We start from the raw sequence: 20,440 nt of genomic DNA, 5'->3' as shown, positions 1-20,440 counted from the left end.
GTATACACAAAAAAACACAATAAACAAGAAATTCTAGAGGCTCATACAACATCAAGCATAAACATGGAAGTAACATAAGGGACTCACATGTACAAGGGAGTGGCATCACATGCCAAACCAAGAACAAGGTACTAGCCTGTGGGCATCCAGAGCCATTTAGACCTTTGAGAGACCAAGGGAGATTGGCTTACCATCTCCACAGTCTTCTCATGCTCAACCTAAAATATCCTCCCTAGAACTGAGTCATGAGGCACTGATAAATTATTATATTTTGAAATTCTCTAATTACCCATACTCATTCATTAATTTAGTTATCACTTGATTAAAAATGGTAAACTCCCTTATGCCTTTGTGGTCTGGATTTCTCATGACCCCCGGTGTCATAAGGAATCCCACTCCCTTTACATGGACCCATGAATCAACAAAAAAAGAGGCTCATAAACAACCAAGCAAATCGAATGTGAACATCATACAATGCCATACCACAAATCGTCACATACCCAAAGGAATAATCATCAACTCAACAAAAAGGGCGAGTCTCTTGACCAAAGTAAAACATAAAAATATCATAATACAATTGCTATCAAGTAACTAGCAACTCAACGAGGTCTTCACACTCGTTGCCACAAAATCAGCAGCATAAAGGATTCACCCTCATGACAAAAATCATTATAAGGGTATACGTGAGCAACAAAACAAAATTCATAAATAACTAGACATGAGATGAGAGCTTTAACTTGTATTAAACAATCACTCAAGTGGCCTCCGGAACTAAACCACCAAAATACACAATATTTGACAAACATCGAGGTGAACAATGAACCAATTGGGGCAGTGAGTATTTTACGCTTAGCCCATGCTAATACTCGCAGCTCACCCCCAAAATTACGAGAAAAATTCACAAATAATCATTTAGACTAATAACTAGCATCTAAACAATCAAATTAACTATAGCTGAAAATGTAAGTATGCACATTGAAATCATACTAGAAAACTCAAGAAGAGAACCAAATCGAACTCACAATAATAGTTAAAGAGTCACACATTTTAGAACACTATAATGCCAACCATATCGAACTGATAATTAATGAAAACATACATATGTGGGAGGCTGAAAAAGAAATGAATTTCATAATTTTATAATGTTGGGGAAATCGAATTTACATCCCCTACCGACAATTCATTTTCATAAGGGTATTATTTTAATACAAAAATTTTAGGGTCAAATTTTAAATTACATAAAGCTAGGTGCACAACACCCTTCCCACATATGTGGGAGGTGCTGGCAGCACCACCACATAGGTGGGAGGTGCTTGAAGCACCACCATGTAGATGGTTGGTGCTGTAGCACCCACCACTATGCGGGAGGTGCTAGACTTCGAAAATTATGTATATACATATTTTTAGATCAAATCATATATATATATACGTACATTGGTATATGTAGATTGTTGTTCGTCAAATAATTAGATAAATTTATATATATATATTCATAATTTGGAAAATGTAGTTTATTTTGATAAGATAGTTCAATGGATTAAATATAGTTATATCTTGGAAAAATACAACTAGGATAGTTGTTAAGGATAAAATTATATATATTTAGATTAATGCTAATAGATTTGAGCATAGAGTTATGTTTTGGCAAAATATATATAGGTACTTTGTTACATATAGATTTATTTATACATTAGATGTATTTTTGTGAAAATTAAATGCAATTAGATTAAAACATATGTTGTTTCATATAATCAATTTATCATGTGGTTAAGTTCTCTTTAGGATTATATATATTTTTTCATATTAACTTGGCTAATTTTCATTTAGTTTGTTGTTGATCTAATATAATGATAGAAATTTTAGTAATGAACTACGATTTCTTAAATGTTGTGAATAGTAAAATGTCAGTATCATTGAGAAAATGATTAGGAATAAAATGAGTTATAATGGTTTAAATTTTGGGTTATTAAAATTAATGCTAATTTGAATTAATTAATGTATAGATGGTATTATGGCCTCTTTGGTGTTTTATTATGTTTGGATTATCTTATGTTGACTTTATGAGACCTTGTATTTTATTATGGATCTTGTCTATCATAGTTGGATACTCAGTTATGTTGCATTAATACAATTTGGTTCCAGAGCCTAAGGACAATCTTTGAGGTCCTGCTTGTGTATGGTTACTTTTTTCATCTTTTAATGTAATGAGATCAGTGTCCTACATGACTTCTATGCTAGTCATTCATTATTTATTGTATTGGACCTCCTTGATTGTAATCCTATCCTAGCAAGTTAGTTAGCCTTGCTCTGGTAGAGGGGTGGGTATGTGTAAGATCATGGGGGGCCAAAAAGTGGCAATGGAGAAAAAAATGTGTTTTAAACTTTTTCAAACACACCAAAATCTCTCTTCACCCTTATATCTCTCCTTATTTGAAACTTAGTACATATGGTCTCCTAAGGGGTTATATGGTGTCCTAAGGGGTCATAGAACACCATATAACCCCTTAGGATATAATATGACCCCTAACGACACCATATGGCCTCCTAAGGGGTCATATGGTGTCCTAATAGGTTATAAAACACCATATGACCCCTTAAGACACAATAAGACCCCTAATGACACCATATGGTGTCCTAAGGGGTCATAAGACACCATATCACCCCATATGACACCATATATCCTCTAATGACACAATGTGGCATCCTAAAGGATCATATGGTGTCCTAAGGGGTCACATGACACCATATGACCCCTTAGGACACCATACGACCCATATCACCATATAGTGTCCCAAGGGGTCATATGGTGTCCTACAGGGTCATAGGATACCATATGATATGTTAGGACACAATACAAACCCTAACAACACCTAAGGGGTTATAGGACAAAATATGACCCCTTAGGACACCATATGGTATCTTAAGGGGTCATATAACACCATATGACCCCTAAGAACACAATAAGACCCATAATGACATGATATGGTGTCCTAAGGGGTCATATGGTGTCATGAGACATCATATGACCCCTTAGGACACAATATGACCCCAAACAATACCTAAGGGGTTGTATGATGTTCTAGGACCCTTTAGAACATAATATGACCCCTTAGAACACCATACAACCTCTAAGGACACCATATGGTGTCCTAAGGGGTCATAGGACATCGTATGACCCGTTAGGACACAATATGACCCCTAACAACACCTAAGGGGTCATAGGACACCATATGACCCCTAATGACACTGTATGGTGTGCTAAGGGGTCATATTATGTCATAAGGGGCCATAGGACACCATATGACCCCTAAGAACACAAAATGATGTCTAACAATACCTAAGGGTCTATATGGTGTTATAAGGGGTCACAAGATAGCATATGAACCTTTAGCACACCATACAACCCCTAATGACACCATATGGTGTCCTAAGGGGTCATAGAAAACCATATGACCCCTTAGGATACCATACAATGTATAATGACACTATATGGTGTCCTAAGGGGTCATAGGAAACCATATGACCCCTTAGGAGACCCTACGACCCATAACAACATAATATAGTGTCCTAAGGGGTCATAGAACACCATATGACCCCTTAGAACACCATACGATGCATAACTACATCATGTGGTGTCCTAAGGGGTCATAAGACACCATATAACCCCTTAGGAGATAATATGACACCTAACGACATCATATAGTGTCCTAAGGGGTCATAGAACACCATATGACCCCTTAAGACACAATATAACCCCTTAGGATACAAAATAAATTCTAAAAACACCTAAGGGGTCATATAGTTTCCTAAGGGGTCATAGGACACCATATTATAACTTAGCACACCATATGACCCCTAACAACACCATATGGTATCCTAAAGGGTCATATGGTATCCTAAGGGGTCATAGAACACCATATGACCCCTTAGGACACCATACAACACATAACAACACCAAATGGTGTCCTAAGGGGTCATATGGTGTCCTAAGGGGCAATAGGACACTATATGACCCCTTATGAGACCATATGACCCCTTAGAACACAATAAGACCCCTAACGTCATCATATAGTCGTAAGGGGTCATCTGACACCATATGACCCCTTATGACACAATATGACCCCTAACAATGTCATATAGTGTCCTAAGGGGTCATATGGTGTCCTAAGGGGTTATAGAACACCATATGATCCGTTAGGACACCATATGACCCAAAACAATACCATATGATGTCCTAAGGGGTCGTATGGTGTCCTCAAGAGTCACGGGATACCATATGATCTCTTAGGACATAGTATGACCCCTAACAAAACCTAATGGATCATATGGTGTCTAAGGGGTCATGCGATGTCCTATGACCCCTTAGGACACAATATGACCCCTTAGCACACCATACAACCCCTAACAACATCATATGGTGTCGTAAGGGGTCATAGGACACCATATAACCCATTAGGATACAATATTCAACCCCTAACAATACCTAAGGGGTCATATGGTGTCCTAAGGGGTCATAGGACACCATATGACCCCTTAGCACACCATACGACCCCTAACGACACTATATGGTGTCCTAAAGGGTCATAGAACACCATATGACCCCTTAGGACACCATAAGAGCCATAAAAACATCATATGTTGTCCTAAGGTGTCATATGATGTCCTAAAGAGTCATGAGACACCATATGACCCTTTAGGACACCATATGACCCCTAACAATACCTAAGGGGTCATATGGTGTCCGAAGGGATCATATGATTTCCTATGGTTGTTTAAGACACAATATGACCCCTTAGCATACCATATAACCCCTAATGATGCCATATGGTATCCTAAGGGGTTATATGATTCCATATGGTGTCCTAAGGTGTTATAAGACACCATATAACTTGTTAGGACACAATATGATCCATAACAACACCTAAGGGGTCATAGGACACCATATGAACCCTTAGGACATAATACAACTCCTAACGACACCTAATGGGTCATATGGTGTCCTAAGTGGTCATATTACATCCCATGACCAATTAGCACACCATACAACCCCTAATGACACCATACAATATGACGCGTTAGGATGCAATATGACCCCAAACGACAGCTAAGGACACCATATGACTTGTTAGCACACCATATGATGCGGTAGAACACAATATGACCCCAAGCGACACCTAAGGGGTCATATGATGTTTTAAGGGGTCATATGGTGTCCTAATGGGTCATAGGACACCATATGACCCCTTAGGACACTATACGACCCCTTACAATGCCATATGGTGTCCTAAGGGGTCATATGACACCATATGATCCCTTAGGACATAATATGACCCCTAATGACATCTAAGGGGTGATATGGTGTCCTCAGTGGTTATATGATATCTTATGACCCCTTAGCACACCATACAAACCCTAACAACACCATATGGTGTTCTAGGGGGTCATAGGATACCATATGACCCCTTAGGACACCATACGACCCATAACAACACCATATAGTGTTTTAAGGGGTCATATGATGTCCTAAGGGGTCATAGGACACCATATGACCCTTTAAGACATAATATGGCTCCTTAGCACACCATATGACCCCTAATGGCATCATATGGTGTCCTAAGGGTTCATAGGACACAATATGACCTGTTAGGACATAATATGACCCCTAAAAACACCTAAGTGGTCATATTGTAAAGTTAGAGGTGAGGATAGGTATGGTAGAGAGATGGTATTTGGGGAAGAGAGAATTAGAGAGAGTTGGGGGTAATTAAGGGTTGGGAGGAGAGGGGGGATGGGAAAGTATCAACAAAGTGAGAGAGGGAGAGATGAGGAGAGAGGTTCAAAGAGAGAGGTCTATAGAGAAGGTAATTAGGGGAAGGGGAGGGGGAGAGAGAGGGAGGGAGTATCAACAAAGGAAGAGGGGGATAGATGGGGAGAGAGCCCCCTGATTACCCTCTCTCTCCATCTCTTTATTAATACTTCTCTCTCCCCCTCCGCTCCCCTTAATTATCCTCTCTCTATCACTCTCTTCACCTCTCTCCATATCTCTCCCTCTCTCCTTTTATTGATAATTACTCTTCTCCCTCTCTTATTATCTGCTAATTACACCCAACTCTCTCTCACATTATTTCTTTCCCTCAATTACCCTCGATCACCTCTCTCCCTCTCCCCACCCCCTAATTACTCTCTATGTCTCTCTTCACCTCTATCCCCATCTCCCTTCTCTCTTTGTTGATACTTTCCCCTCTCCCCCTCTCCTCCTATGGTCTAATTATCTCAAACTCTCTCTCTCATTCTCTCTTCACCCCAACCACCCCTCCCTCCCTCTCTCTTAGCCTACCACCTAATTACATCTAGCTCTCTCTCTCACACTCTCTCTTCCCCCCAATTACTGTTGGCAATATGGAAGGATTGATTATGTGTTGCATTGATATTTTGTCATTGATGTCAACACTAGCTGATATGGTTGGTTACCAGAAGATAGGTTTTGGTTACCGACAAAAGATCTAGTTGATGGTATGATGAAAGAATAAGTATTCGGTAGATTATTGAGAGGGGGGGAAGTGAATTAGTAAACTGAAAAACTGATACAAACTTCCCAAACTCAAATTCAAACTCACAAAGTAAACTTTCACTTGTCAAGACCAAGACTCATAAGAATACTCAACATCAACTGGTTAACTGTTATACCAACTTAATAGTAAACAACTTCAATCTTGTAAATATCAAAATGCTTAATCATATATCAACATATTCAATCTCTCAATGCTTCCAGTTATCATGCCTTATCAGAATAGTTAAGTAGTTAATCAAATCAACAAATAAGATCATAACCACAAAAACATTCACCATATGACACAAGTATTTATACGTGGAAAACAATAACATATCATATCATTAATGTAATCTTCATGCAAATGCCAACACTAGTATTACCGACAGTAAAGACTATTTGTTGGACACTTTCGACATGTTTGGATGAATGGAATACATTTGGTTCTATGTGTTACGTGCTTCTGGAGCATGTCTTGGTCAATTGGTATTGACTTGGTGATCGGATGCTATCATACACTCTAATAAATCCTTTCGGCATAGGTTTAAGGTTTTACCGATAGATATTTTGTTGAGAATCCTTGGTAGGATGCATAAGTGGTGTTGGTGTGGTTTCTAGGATGTAGAAGATGATCTCTGATTGTGCTTCAACCAGGTGGAGACATTTCTTTGGCATGGTGGACCCATAATAGGTCTGGTGCCTATCAAGGTTATGGACTAGTATCATGTTAACGTGTTCTCTACATGTTACCGGGATGATTTATGGATTGGTTATTGTTGTTTTGGTCTAAAGCTGACATGGCATATCACTATAATATGGATGTATGTAATGATCTTATTGTAATATCTTTTAGGTGGCTGACCTAATTGGTTTAGGCCTTAAGGTTTGTATAAATTGATGTAAGATCTCATTGTAGATCAAGGTAACAGCCATGGAAGAAATGTAATGTGTGAATATTGTAATATCATTCAGGCAAAGGATAAGGTCAATCATTGAAGATTGAATTGGTTTTATGTAAGAGGTCAAAGGCATCCAATATTGAGCTTAACCAGGACTATAATCAAGCATGGTAGAAGCTATCTCTAGTAGTTCATTCTACTAGATTGTTGTCCAATTATCTTGTGGTTTTAATCTCTCTATAGTCAGTGAGACTCTTTTGTAATGAGCAGTCTACTCTAGGCAGTGTGCTTTCCTACATGTGTAGGCCCCTCATTGTATCACATACTTTCTGTAGAAGTATCATTTGACTATGGGTAGGCTTCCCACCGTAGTTTTTCCATTTACTAGGTTTTCCACTTACAAATCATGGTGCTATGTGGTATGGTTGCATTGTGTTGATTATCTATTTCATTATTGTGTTGCATTGTTTACCAGTATCTATTTCTACCGGTATTTGTTTCTGCCATTCCGGTATTTAATGTTTATATTCTCTGGTTTAAGGTTGTAAAGTGGATTAATTGATATAATCTGTTAACAATTGATTCACCCTCCCTCTCAGTTGTTCACTGATTATCCTAACAATTGGTATCAGAGGTTTGGTCCTCTTTTACAGAAGCTTAACTACTTGAGGTAGATCCTATGGCAACTAATCCATCGACAACTATCTTTAGAAGAGAAATCCCTAAGCTTTATGGAACAAATTATGGGATATGGAAAATCCGAATGGAGACTCATCTTAGATGTCTTAGCAAGGTTATTTGGGAGATCACTGAGAAAGGATACACACCTTATGATCTGACATCTGGCAATCCTTCTCTTGCAGACTTGGACAAAAAAATTGAGAATGATTGCAGAGCTAGAGAAGCCCTCCTATGTGCACTTACTGATCAATAGATAATGGGATTGACTGATAAATCATCTGCAAAGGTTTTGTGGGATAAATTGCAAACTTTGAATGAAGGTGACCCTATTGTCAAAATTGCTAAACTTGATGGCTACCTGGTGAGATATGAGAACCTGAAGATGGATGACAATGAAAGAGTTGCTACATTTATGGAAAGAGTAAATGAGATTGTCATGGGAATTTAATGTTGTGGAGGATCTCTGAGTGAAGATAAAATAGTTTCCAAATTCTTGAGAGCCCTTCCACCAGCTTACAACAAGAAGGCAACTACAATTAATGAATTGAGAATAGTGGAAAACACCTTATTAAACAAAGACATTCTGATTGGGAAGTTATCTACTTTTGAGCATAAAGAATTTGGACCTTCTGGAGCTGCAAAATTTGAACCTACTTTTCATGCTTCATCATCATCATCATCATCATCTACTAGCAAGAATGATTGGAAAGACCTTTATGAAAAATAAATGGAAGATATGAGGAAAGAGGATGAAGAATTTGAGCAACTTGAAGCCTTATTTGCTAGAAGAGTACCTAAAGGACCTGCAGGAAGTAAGTATGAAGGAAAAACAACTTTTAAATGTTTTGCATGTAATAAGATTGGTCATTTTACATCTAGATGTCCTGAAAGGAGTGCAAGATTTCAAGAAAGAGTTAAGAAATCATTCAAGCCTAATAAGAATAGATATAGGTTTGAGAGAAACAAACAATGCTACATAGAGGATGAAGGAGTAATTGATGACTCAAAGGATGAACCAACAAAAGACTCTTTAGTGGATCCGACAATGGAAAGTAATGGGTGTTCTATTCTCTAAAGGAAGATGAACCAAGAATGGCTATCAAGAATAAATAAAAGGCCTTGGAAGAAAAAGTTGAAGACAAGGATGATTGGGTAATTGATAGTGGATGCTCACATCATATGACTAGAGATAAAATAAAATTTATATCCCTGCATGAATACAATGGCAGTCAAGTAAGATTTGGAGATGACAAAGCATGTATGATCATTGTTAGAGGTACTATTTCTTTGGATACTAAGCATAATACTGATAATGTCTATTATGTAGAGGGTTTAAAGCATAATCTTTTGAGTGTTGGTCAATTGGTGGACAAGGGATTCCAACTTCAATTCAAGGATAGAAAATTCAAAATCATTAACAAGACTGGTTTGGAGATTTCTACTAGTACTCAGAGTGGAGGTAATATCTTTCACCTGAACACTGGTAATAAGACATGTTTGAGTGCTCATGTTGATGAGAGTTGGTTATGGTATAAAAGGTTGTGTCATGTTAATTTTGATTGCATTGTCAAGATAAATTCAACAAAGGCAGTTAGAGATATACCTATGATTATGAAGCCTCATAATCCGGTATGTAAGGAATGTCAATTGGGAAAACAAGATAGAACTACTTTTAAGAGCATACAAGACAAATATAATGATGTTCTTGATTTGATTCATATTGACTTATGTGGTCCAACAAGGACTAGAATCTTTCAAGGTGATAGGCACTTCATGCTAATAATTGATGATTATTCTAGAATGATGTGGGTGACTTTTCTTAGGGGGAAGTCTGAAGCTTTTGAGAAATTCAAGATCTTTAAAAAAAAAGTAGAAACTGAAACTGGACTGAAAAATTAAATGTCTAAGATCAGATCAAGGCGGTGAGTTCACTTCTCATGAATTTAACAGTTATTGTGAGACAAATGGAATTAGGAGACAATTATCTGCACCTAGGACTCCTCAACTAGAATGGAGTAGTGGAAAGAAAGAACAAAACCATTTTGGATGCAGCAAAAACCTTGATGATGGAAGCCAAATTGCGTCACATCTACAAGAGAGAAGAAATGAGTACAACAGTCTACACATTCAACAAAGTTCACATCAAAGGTGAAACCGGTAAGACTCCTTATGAATTATGGTTTGGACATAGACCTACTGTTAAATATTTCAGAATTTTTGGAAGTAAATGTTATATCAAAAGGGATGATTCAATTGGGAAGTTTGATCCTAGATGTGATGAAGAAATATTTCTTGGCTATTCTAATCAAATCAAAGCATATAGATGTTATAACAAAAGATTGCAGAAAATTGTGGAAAGTGCAAATGTGAAAGTGGATGAACAATATAGAAATCAATCTATATCATATGACAGGGAACCAACTGTAATGGTACTTTTTCCTTATGATTTATTAAGTATCAGTAGTGTATTAACCTTTTACCTAAGATAGATAATTTAATATTAAGGTGTCAAATTCACTATTTATTATTAAGTGTTTACACAATGTTTTAATAAAGTATCAAAGTAATTTATTCAAGTAATGATAAACTAATTACTGAGAATATATAAAACATTGAGATAATGATTTGCAATGGTGAAACATTAGGGCAATGACTATATGAAATTGATTAATACATATATGTAAATCACAGAGAGGTTGCTTTCCTGCACACAGAGGATTAGCTATAGGTATAGGATTTCTAGGCAAGGGAGCTCCAAGAGGACACAGTTCTTACATAGAACCCCACATGCCTTCACAACATGAAATAAACATGGTTCTTACACAGAACCCCACATGCCTTCACGACATGAAATAAACACAGCCCTGGCCAGGACACTCCCAGGTGTACACTGTAATCAAAGTTGGACACACACTTTATGCCCCTTATCCAATGCCCAATGCCCAACCACCAGACCTTAACTATCCTCTCTCTTTTTCTTTTTTTCAATTTCTTTTTCCCCTACTATTTTTTCCCTCTCTGTCCTTCTTTATTGATTCAAAGGTTTTAAATAATGTCTCAAGGGTGGTAATAGAAGTCATAACCCTTCATAACAATTATAATGTCCATAATTATATTTATTTAATACTATTTATTATAACTCCATTCCACGGGAAAAAGTCCCATAACATTTCTCCCCCTATAATTTAGCTAATGTCCTCAGTAGCAAGAGATGTATCTGCATCACAACTCAAAAATTATGATCAATAAATCAATTACTGACATTGAATATGCACATAATTAATTGTATTTCCATTTTTATTTTAACTCATCTATATTCTTGTCATCTTTTAATTTGACAAATTTCACTAGTTCCATAATCATTTTTCCAATGATAACATTTTCATAAAAATGAATCATAAATATATGTTTATCTTCATGCATTCTAAGATGGTATTCATGCATTCCAGACTATATGAATATCTTCTTTGCAAAACAAATACACAGTTATCTTTCATATACAATAACTTTTATATTATTGGGTTGATCAAGTCCAATAACAAAGTATGTAGTAAAATAAACCATGGTAATGTTGTCGAGCATTTTAACAATAACTAAAGAATATCAAATTATTAGCATGTATTGAGCACTTCATAGGGAAACATTAGGTGTAACCAATAATTTATTAAAATCCAAGGGTGAAGGTTGGTTTAATTAAAAAGTTGATAATTTGTCTATAATAATGATAGAAGATGAGACTTAACAAGATAATTGAGATCTAATGATGGCTATAGAATATTATTTTATAGGAAAATCATAATAAAAATTACAGAAGCACAAGAAAACTAGTGATCCCTAGTAATTTCTATGATCCCAAAGGACCATATAATGTTTATTTGTTGGGTTTACCATTGCTTTCACAATGTTTGTAAATTTTGTTGTATCATTAGATTAAATACCACAATATTATTAACTTTGTGATGAATTCTAATTTTTGAAGATAAGTCAAGGGCTTCATTGCATCTTTCTATATTGTTGCTACCATTAAATCTTCAAAATGAATATCATTAAATGAAGTTCTAATTATATTTGATAAATCTATCCCACATATATTATTTTAGAGGTGGTTTCTCCCCCTGTAAAAATTGTACATGTCCCCATGTCTAAGGGTAATAAGAACATTTTAGTTTTGAAACTTTTAAGCCATTGTATTATTTAACTAGCATATTCTAGTAGCTAAAGTATTTTACCAATTTTAAAAATGATCTTAGAACCTATGGGTTATGGGCCCACAATGTAACCTAGGTTAGACTTAAGTAAATCTAGATGCGATATTTTACTTTTATTTTTATTTTTCTAACAATGTATGGATTATAAATATCCTTTAAAATCACTTGTCAACTTCCTAGATACAAAAACTCAAGGTTTTAGTTTTTATAATCCTTTTTAATTTTATAGTAACCAAAATGGAAATTGTAAGTGAAAATGACTATATGGTTATGGTTGAGGCTGAAATGAGTTTGAAAGTCACATCAAATACATTGAAATTGATATTTTCCACTAGCATTGCACAATAATTTCTTTAATCATCTAGAATTGGTTTTCGAATAATCTATGTACAATGATTCATGCCCTAGCCTAATCAAACTTGGAAACTATGGTTGTATCTAATAGTTAATTCCCTATTGCACTTCGTAATAACAAGAGCAACGCCCATTTTCAATAATCTACAAAGACTACAGGGTTTTAGGGCTACTAAATTTTTGAGATGGAAAAAAATTGCAGCCTTTTAAATGAGAATACTAATTGCAAGTTGAAGTTTGTTTTCAGGCATGGGGTAATAAATGTTCAACTATTTTGAAGTTGTTTTTGCAACCTGTTAAATGAAAATTTTGGTCCGATTTGAGATTTGGTTTCAATATATTCCTGTCTTATATTGTTATTTTAATACTTTCTTGTGAATTTGTATGCTAACAACTATGTTATATGAATATTGAGATGAATTTACTCGTGTAAGTGAAACCATATCATTCTTGTTCTTATAAATACGAGGGTAAATTATTTTTAAAATTTTTGATGAGAATTTATCTCATTCATTTTTCAAGATTAAAATCTCTAGTGATTCGCTCATTCACTAAATCCATTAAATACTAAGAACCAGATCTATACTCTCTATTCCCAATCAATAGAAATTAAATACACTAATGACTTACATTCTATACGTAGTCACAATTAGACCAACGCATATAATGTGCAGATTTATTGCAACCTCTATACCTACAGTTTCAAATTTTTCACTCGATGATTCCAAATGTCATAAGTTTTTAAATAATTTTTTATTTCATTTTTTTTTCTTCTTTTTATGGTTTCAAGAAGCAAATTTGTCCTCAAGTGCAATTTTGAGTCTTTAGCTTTAAATATTTCATGAAATAATTTTATTTAAATTATAATATCAAATAGAAATCTTTATGTAACACATTAGGGTTCTAATTTGGGTTGGTAAAATTTTATATATAAAATAATAGTAACCCAAAACTAATAACTAGTAGAGTAAAGATCGTTGAGGCTCTGATACTAAATGTAATGGTACTTTTTCCTTCTGATTTATTAAGTATCAGTAGTAGATTAACCTTTTACCTAAGATAGATAATTTAATATTAAGGTGTTAAATTCACTATTTATTATTAAGTGTTTACACAGTGTTTTAATAAAGTATCAAAGTAATTTATTCAAGTAATGATAAACTAATTACTCAAAATATATAAAACATTGAGATAATAAATAGCAATGGTGGAACATTAGGGCAATGACTATATTAAACTGATTAATACATATTTGTAAATCATGGAGAGGTTGATTTCCTACATGCAGAGGATTAGCTATAGGTATAGGGTTTCCATGCAAAGGAGCTCCAAGAGGACACGGTTCTTACACAGAACCCCACATTCCTTCACAACATGAAATAAACACGGTTCTTACACAAAACCCCACATACCTTCATGACATGAAATAAACATAGCTCTGGCCAGGACACTCTCGAGTGTATGTTGTACCCCGAATTGGACACACACTGTATGCCCCTTCTCCAATGCCTAATGCCCAACCACCAGACCTTAACTATACTCTCTCTTTTGCTTTTTTCAATTTCTTTTTCCCCTACTATTTTCTCCCTCTGTGTCCTTCTTTATTGATTCATAGGTTTTAAATAATGTCTCAAGGGTGGTAACAAAAGTCATAACCCTTCATAATAATTATAATGTCCTTAATTATATTTATTTAATACTATTTATTATAACTCCATTCCACGGGAAAAAGTCCCATAACACCGACAGTGGAAATGATCATAACTAAACCGAAATTACCTCAACTAGTATAGGACACTGAGACAGTTACACCAACATTGTCAAAAAACTCAACTGTGACTGATGATTAGATCAGTGAACCTGAATTTTAGAAGACTGCAAGGTATGTAAGATTAAATCATTCTGAAGATCAAATCATTGGAGATAGGAACAAGAGAGTTATGACAAGAAGAATACTGGTAAATGAAGAGGTATGTTTTATTTCTCAAGTTGAACCGACATCTGTTAATGAAGCTTGTAAAGATAAACATTGGTTAAAGTCTATGGAAGATGAATTAGATCAGATAGAGAAGAATGAAACTTGGACTTTAGTTCCCCGACCCAAAAAAAAAGAATGTTATTGGAACTAAATGATTTTTTATAAATAAACTAAATTAGGATGGTCAATTTATAAGAAACAAGGTTAGACTAGTTTGTAAAGGATACTCTCAAAAGGAAGGAATTGATTGTGGTGAGACTTTTGCACCTGTAGCTAGAATTGAAGCTATTAGACTATTTCTTGCCTATGCAGCATATAAGAACTATAAGCTTTATCAAATGGATTTTAAATGTGCATTTTTGAATGGTGAACTTCAAGAAGAGGTATACATAGAGCAACCTGATGGTTTTTCACTGACAGATGATAAGGATATGGTTTTTAGGTTAAGGAAAGCACTATATGGACTGAAACAAGATCCTAGAGCTTGGTATGCAAGGTTGGATAAATATATTTTGAAGCTTGGTTTTACTAAAGGCAGTGCTGACAGTAATTTATATTACAAGATCACTGATGATGGTATTCTAATTATTGATGATGATATCATTTTTGGAGGAGAAGATAAATTGTACATGGAATTTGCTAACAACATGAAGAATGAATTTGAAATGTCCGTGATTGGTGAAATAAAATATTTATTAGGTTTTTTGACTACTCAAACAGACAAAGGCATCTTTATCTATCAAATAAAGTATCTTATGGAATTTTTGAAGAAGTTTGGTATGGATAATTCCAAATCGGTAAGTACTCCTATGGTGACAAGTGAGAAATTATCTATCAGAGATACATCTACACTGGTAAATTCAACAAGGTATAAGTCTATGATTGGTGGCTTTTATATCTAACTCAGACTAGACCAAATATTATAAATGTAGTAAGTATTGTTTCAAGATATCAAAGTAATCCTAAAGAAAATCATGAAACTGTAGTAAAGAGGATATTTCGGTATCTACAAGGCACAATTGAATATGGGTTATGGTATTTTAGAGATGATAAGTTCACTTTATGTGCATATACAAATTCAGATTGGGCAAGAGATACTGATGACAGGAAGAGCACTTCTAGTGGAGCTTGCTTTCTTGGAAAGAAATTGGTTTCATGGATCAACAAAAAATAGTCATGCATTTATTTATCTACTGTAGAAGATGAATATGTTGTAGCAACAACTAATTGTACACAAGTTCTATGGATGAAGCAAATGTTGAAGGATATTAGGGTAAATTGTAGTGAACTGGTAGTTATCTACTATGATAACTTTGTAGCTATTGTCATGTCTAAAAATCCGGTATTTCACTCTAAGACTAAGCACATATCAATAAAGTATAACTTTCTGAAGGACAAGGTAGAAGAAAAGGAAGTCAAATTGGTTAATGTGAACACAAAAGAGCATATTGAAGATATATTCACTAAACTGTTGTCTAAAGAATCATTTGAGTATTTGAGAGACAGGTTAGGGGTTTATTCCCCTCCGACAGAGACTTGATTGATGCAGTTTGGCATCAGTCTGACATGCATTATCAAAGATACTATTCATTCTGACACTGATGAGTGGTGCTACTACTCAAGGGGAGTAGTCAACTTTGAGATTCACAAAATTTTGATATCTATGTCATATCTCTGGAATTGATGTCAAAGGAGGAGAGATATTGATGTGAAAAAGAAAACTTAAGGAGTTGTTTTTTAGAGCCACATATAGATATCATTCAAAGGGGGAGTTTGTTGGTTGTCTTCCATTGGGAGAGACTTGTTTGGCATTTCTTGGTAATTAGATGTTTTTCACATCTAGTGTTGCCATAAATGCCAAAGGGGGAGATTGTTGGCAATATGGAAGGATTGATTATGTGCTGCATTATGTTTTGTCATTGATGTCAACACTAGCTGATATGGTTGGTTACTGGCAGACCTGTTTTGGTTACCAACATAAGATCTAGTGTTATCGATAGTAGAGACTATCTGTTGGACACTTCCGACATGTTTGGATGAATGGAATACGTTTGGTTCTATGTGTTAAGTTCTTCAAGAGCATGCCTTGGTCAATTAGTATTGACTTGGTGATTGGATGCTATCATACACTCTAGTAAACCCTTACTGGCATAGGTTTAAAGTTTTATCGGCATAGCTTTTGTTGAGAATCTTTGGTAGGATGCATAAGTGGTGTTGGTACAATTTCTATGATGCAGAAGATGATCTCTGATCATGCTTCAACTAGGTGGAGACATTGCTTTGGTGTGGTGGACCCAAAATAGGTCTTGTGCCTATCTAGGTTATGGACTGGTATCATGTTAACGTGTTCACTATGTTGCTCACCAAATCTAGTTAACCCAAATTCACCTACAATCCTTCCATGAAATGGCCAATTTCAATCTATGGAACACATCAGGACTTGGACAACATAACATGGGACCCTAATTGATCCTCCTTCACTTTAGGTTCTGCTAGACCTAGGGGGGACACCCTTTTGATGCATTAAATACAACCAGTTACAAACATATGGCAGCATCAAACAATAAGCAAATAGATCATTCCACAAACCCAACCAATTAGAAACACACTACAGATTGGCTAAATCTATATAAACAATAGAAGAAACAAGGCTTGGAATGAAGAGATCACAACCCCTAAACACAAAGGGAAATAGATTATCTTTAAATCTATATGGATCTGAAAGTATCCCCAAATCCTTCAAAGACTAGTGCCTTGTTCATTGGGCATGGAGTCACACACAAAACTACAAATGCAAATCTTAGCTGCAAACTTGTCTTCCTTATAGGAATATTCCTACATCAATACCTTATACCAATGCATTACTTGATTCATTCACAAAATTATCAGATCTGGGGTACATATTCAATTATTTATGACTGATTACAGAATTTAAAACCTTCATTGAAGGATACCTACAAATAATCATAACAATCTCCTAGAGATGACAAAATCTAGCCTCCTTGAGGACTTAATTTGTAATAATGAAATACAGGCCTAGAGACAATCTTGTGTGAAATTCACTCATGCCTAACATAAGTAAAACCTACAACCAGAAAGCAATCTGCCATACTACAATGTAATCTCTATACCCTGAAGAGATCCATAGAATTTGACAAACTTGGGTCAAGAAATTCAGAACTGGGAACCATGAAATTTGGAGCATTTCTCCAAAAATTATGGAACCCTTACAATTGAGAAGAAATGGGAATATGAAGGAAGGGGGAAAAAACCAAAATGCATCATCAGAAGTTGCCATGTGTCCCCTTTTCCCTAATTGCAAAAATATCTCCTCTTCTTCCTATGTAAACTTCTCTCAAAATATCTCATGTTTGTTGAAACAAACTACATGACTAGATTCCTCATCCTCAGAGCTTTTCGATGATATATAATACTTGCCATTTCAGGTATAAAATACCCTCTGAGTAAATTAATCTTGAATAGCAAGCCATCATTTAAATTTTCTGATTTTACTCTATAGTTGAAACTATATATTTAACCTTAATTTTTTGCTTGATTTTTCATCTGACACCCTACCACGTGGCAGCTTATGATTCACTCATAGGGTCCACTAGGATGACACCTCACCTATCTGCCACTTCAGCCATGTCATCACCACCTCACCGGGTCCCGTCGGCTAGAACACCACTTGTACCAGCCACATCATCGGTCGCTGGGTCACGATGGTTAACCGACGAGCACATTCACTTCGCAACATGGCGACCATTGTTGATCTTCTATGAACTTGCTCGATCTTTACCATGTCCTTTTCCATACATGCTTGGTCGCTGAGTCACGATGCTTAACCAGCGAGCATCTTCGCCTTGCAACATAGCAACCGCCATCCACATGGAGTCCACCTGATCGACAGCCAGCCTCCTCGCCTTGGGATTTGCATACACAAGCATGGGGTCCATTGGGCATCAGCCAACACCTTGCGTCAAAATCCTTCAAGGCTTTGACACTATCATTATGTGGGGTATTACTTTTAAATACAAAAATTATCCATTCCCCAGCCAATGTGGGATATATGCTTCTGCACGGGACTACAATTTTGAAGCAATTTCTAAGTGTTTTCATGGTGCCTTTGACCTACTATGAACTGCATTTATTTGAAGATTTTGAAAAGTCTCTCCTCCACCATCTACGCCATCTGCATCTGCTTGAAGGTTTCTATTGCCTTTTACCTCATGTTCTGCACTCTCCATACACCACGCAGAAGGGAACTTGGCCTACATCTGGCAATTGCATTTCTTGGAAGTTACTGAAGCATTTTCAACATAGAGAGGATGTTGGTAAAGTCATGGAATTTGGCTTACACCTGCCACATTGCATTTTGATTAAAGTTTTAGATGCCCATTTACATGCCACGCAGGAGAGAATGGTTGTGCAACTGCCAATGCATTCACTGAAATTTGTATGCCCTTGTCTGCCACGCCATAATGCTTTTACCTTCACACGTGGGAGGGCTGAGCTATAAGCCTGAATACATTTGCATTTTTTCTTAAAAGCTTCTGAGCATTAGTCCACACCAAATAGTTTTTGTTAATGTCATCAGTCGATGGTTGCTCTTCCATGAACGAGACCACATGTTTGAATTGAATACACACTGCATCCATGGAATATGAACATGTCTTTTCTCATCTAGATCCATCACCCTAATTAAATGCTTCAAGGCATCATTGTCACCACTTTTAGATTATCCAAGTGGACAAATGAAGCTAGTTTGATTCCATCAGCGATCCAAAAACATTCTACTCCACTCAGAGTTGCGAAAAAAAGAACATCCCTGCATTGACACCTATCACATCCTAGGTCACAATAAGATCAGGCATCTTTTCATAGTTCATATCTCCCATAATTAAATACAAAAAATCTTCAAGAGATATGTTTGGATCAGTCACCAAGGAATCCATTGTTTCCGCCAATCACCATAAAATTAATGCACGGGCATGAGCCAGGTCGGGCCCCAAAGTGGGCCTAACAAAAAAAAAATTTGTTTTCATGCAACTGACCCTTTAAAATACCTCAGGAACCTTGAAAATGCCTATGGAATTGATTGGTACAGTTTTCAGATCATCAAACTAACTTTTTGCAACTTTCAGGTGCTTGCACCACATTTTTGCATTTAATCCCAAAGATGTAATTTTCAAACTTGTCAAAACACCTTTCTGGACCTTGCAAACTGACAGGCATGTACTCTGATATACAAACATAAACTCTACCAATCCATTTCTTAAGAAGAATCCTGAGTGAAGAAATATTAATGGTCAAAGATGACCAACTGGCTTTGTTAGCAATGCGAACCTGATAAAGTCAATGCACAAGGAACTCATGATGCCTTTCTTAAAAATATCAAATGATCTCTGTAGACCCTCAAAACTGAGGCATAGGTACCTTGAAGTACAAATCAAAACTTAGAATTCTCAGTTCCACCAGGAAGCTGATAGGGTACAAATAGTGCACTCATGAAAATAGGCACTTTAGTTGATGTAGCAAAGAAAATACGGAACACTGAATGAGGTGGCTCAAGAAACCCTTTTGAAAACTGATCAAATGGATTGGAAGAAGCTTGAAATTTGAAACATAGCTTGTCTTTTATACCAGAAATAACCTAGAAAAAACATTCTGACATGACATTCACCGAGGCATCTTTTACAAATGTGCAAAGCGAGGCTCTGACTAGCTGTCGAAACAGGGACTTGTGCAAACCATAAACTGCAAATGGATT

This window comes from Cryptomeria japonica, chromosome 10, assembly GCF_030272615.1.
Source record: "Cryptomeria japonica chromosome 10, Sugi_1.0, whole genome shotgun sequence".
Classification (NCBI taxonomy): Eukaryota; Viridiplantae; Streptophyta; class Pinopsida; order Cupressales; family Cupressaceae; genus Cryptomeria; species Cryptomeria japonica.
Note: the sequence above shows the minus strand (reverse complement) of the source record.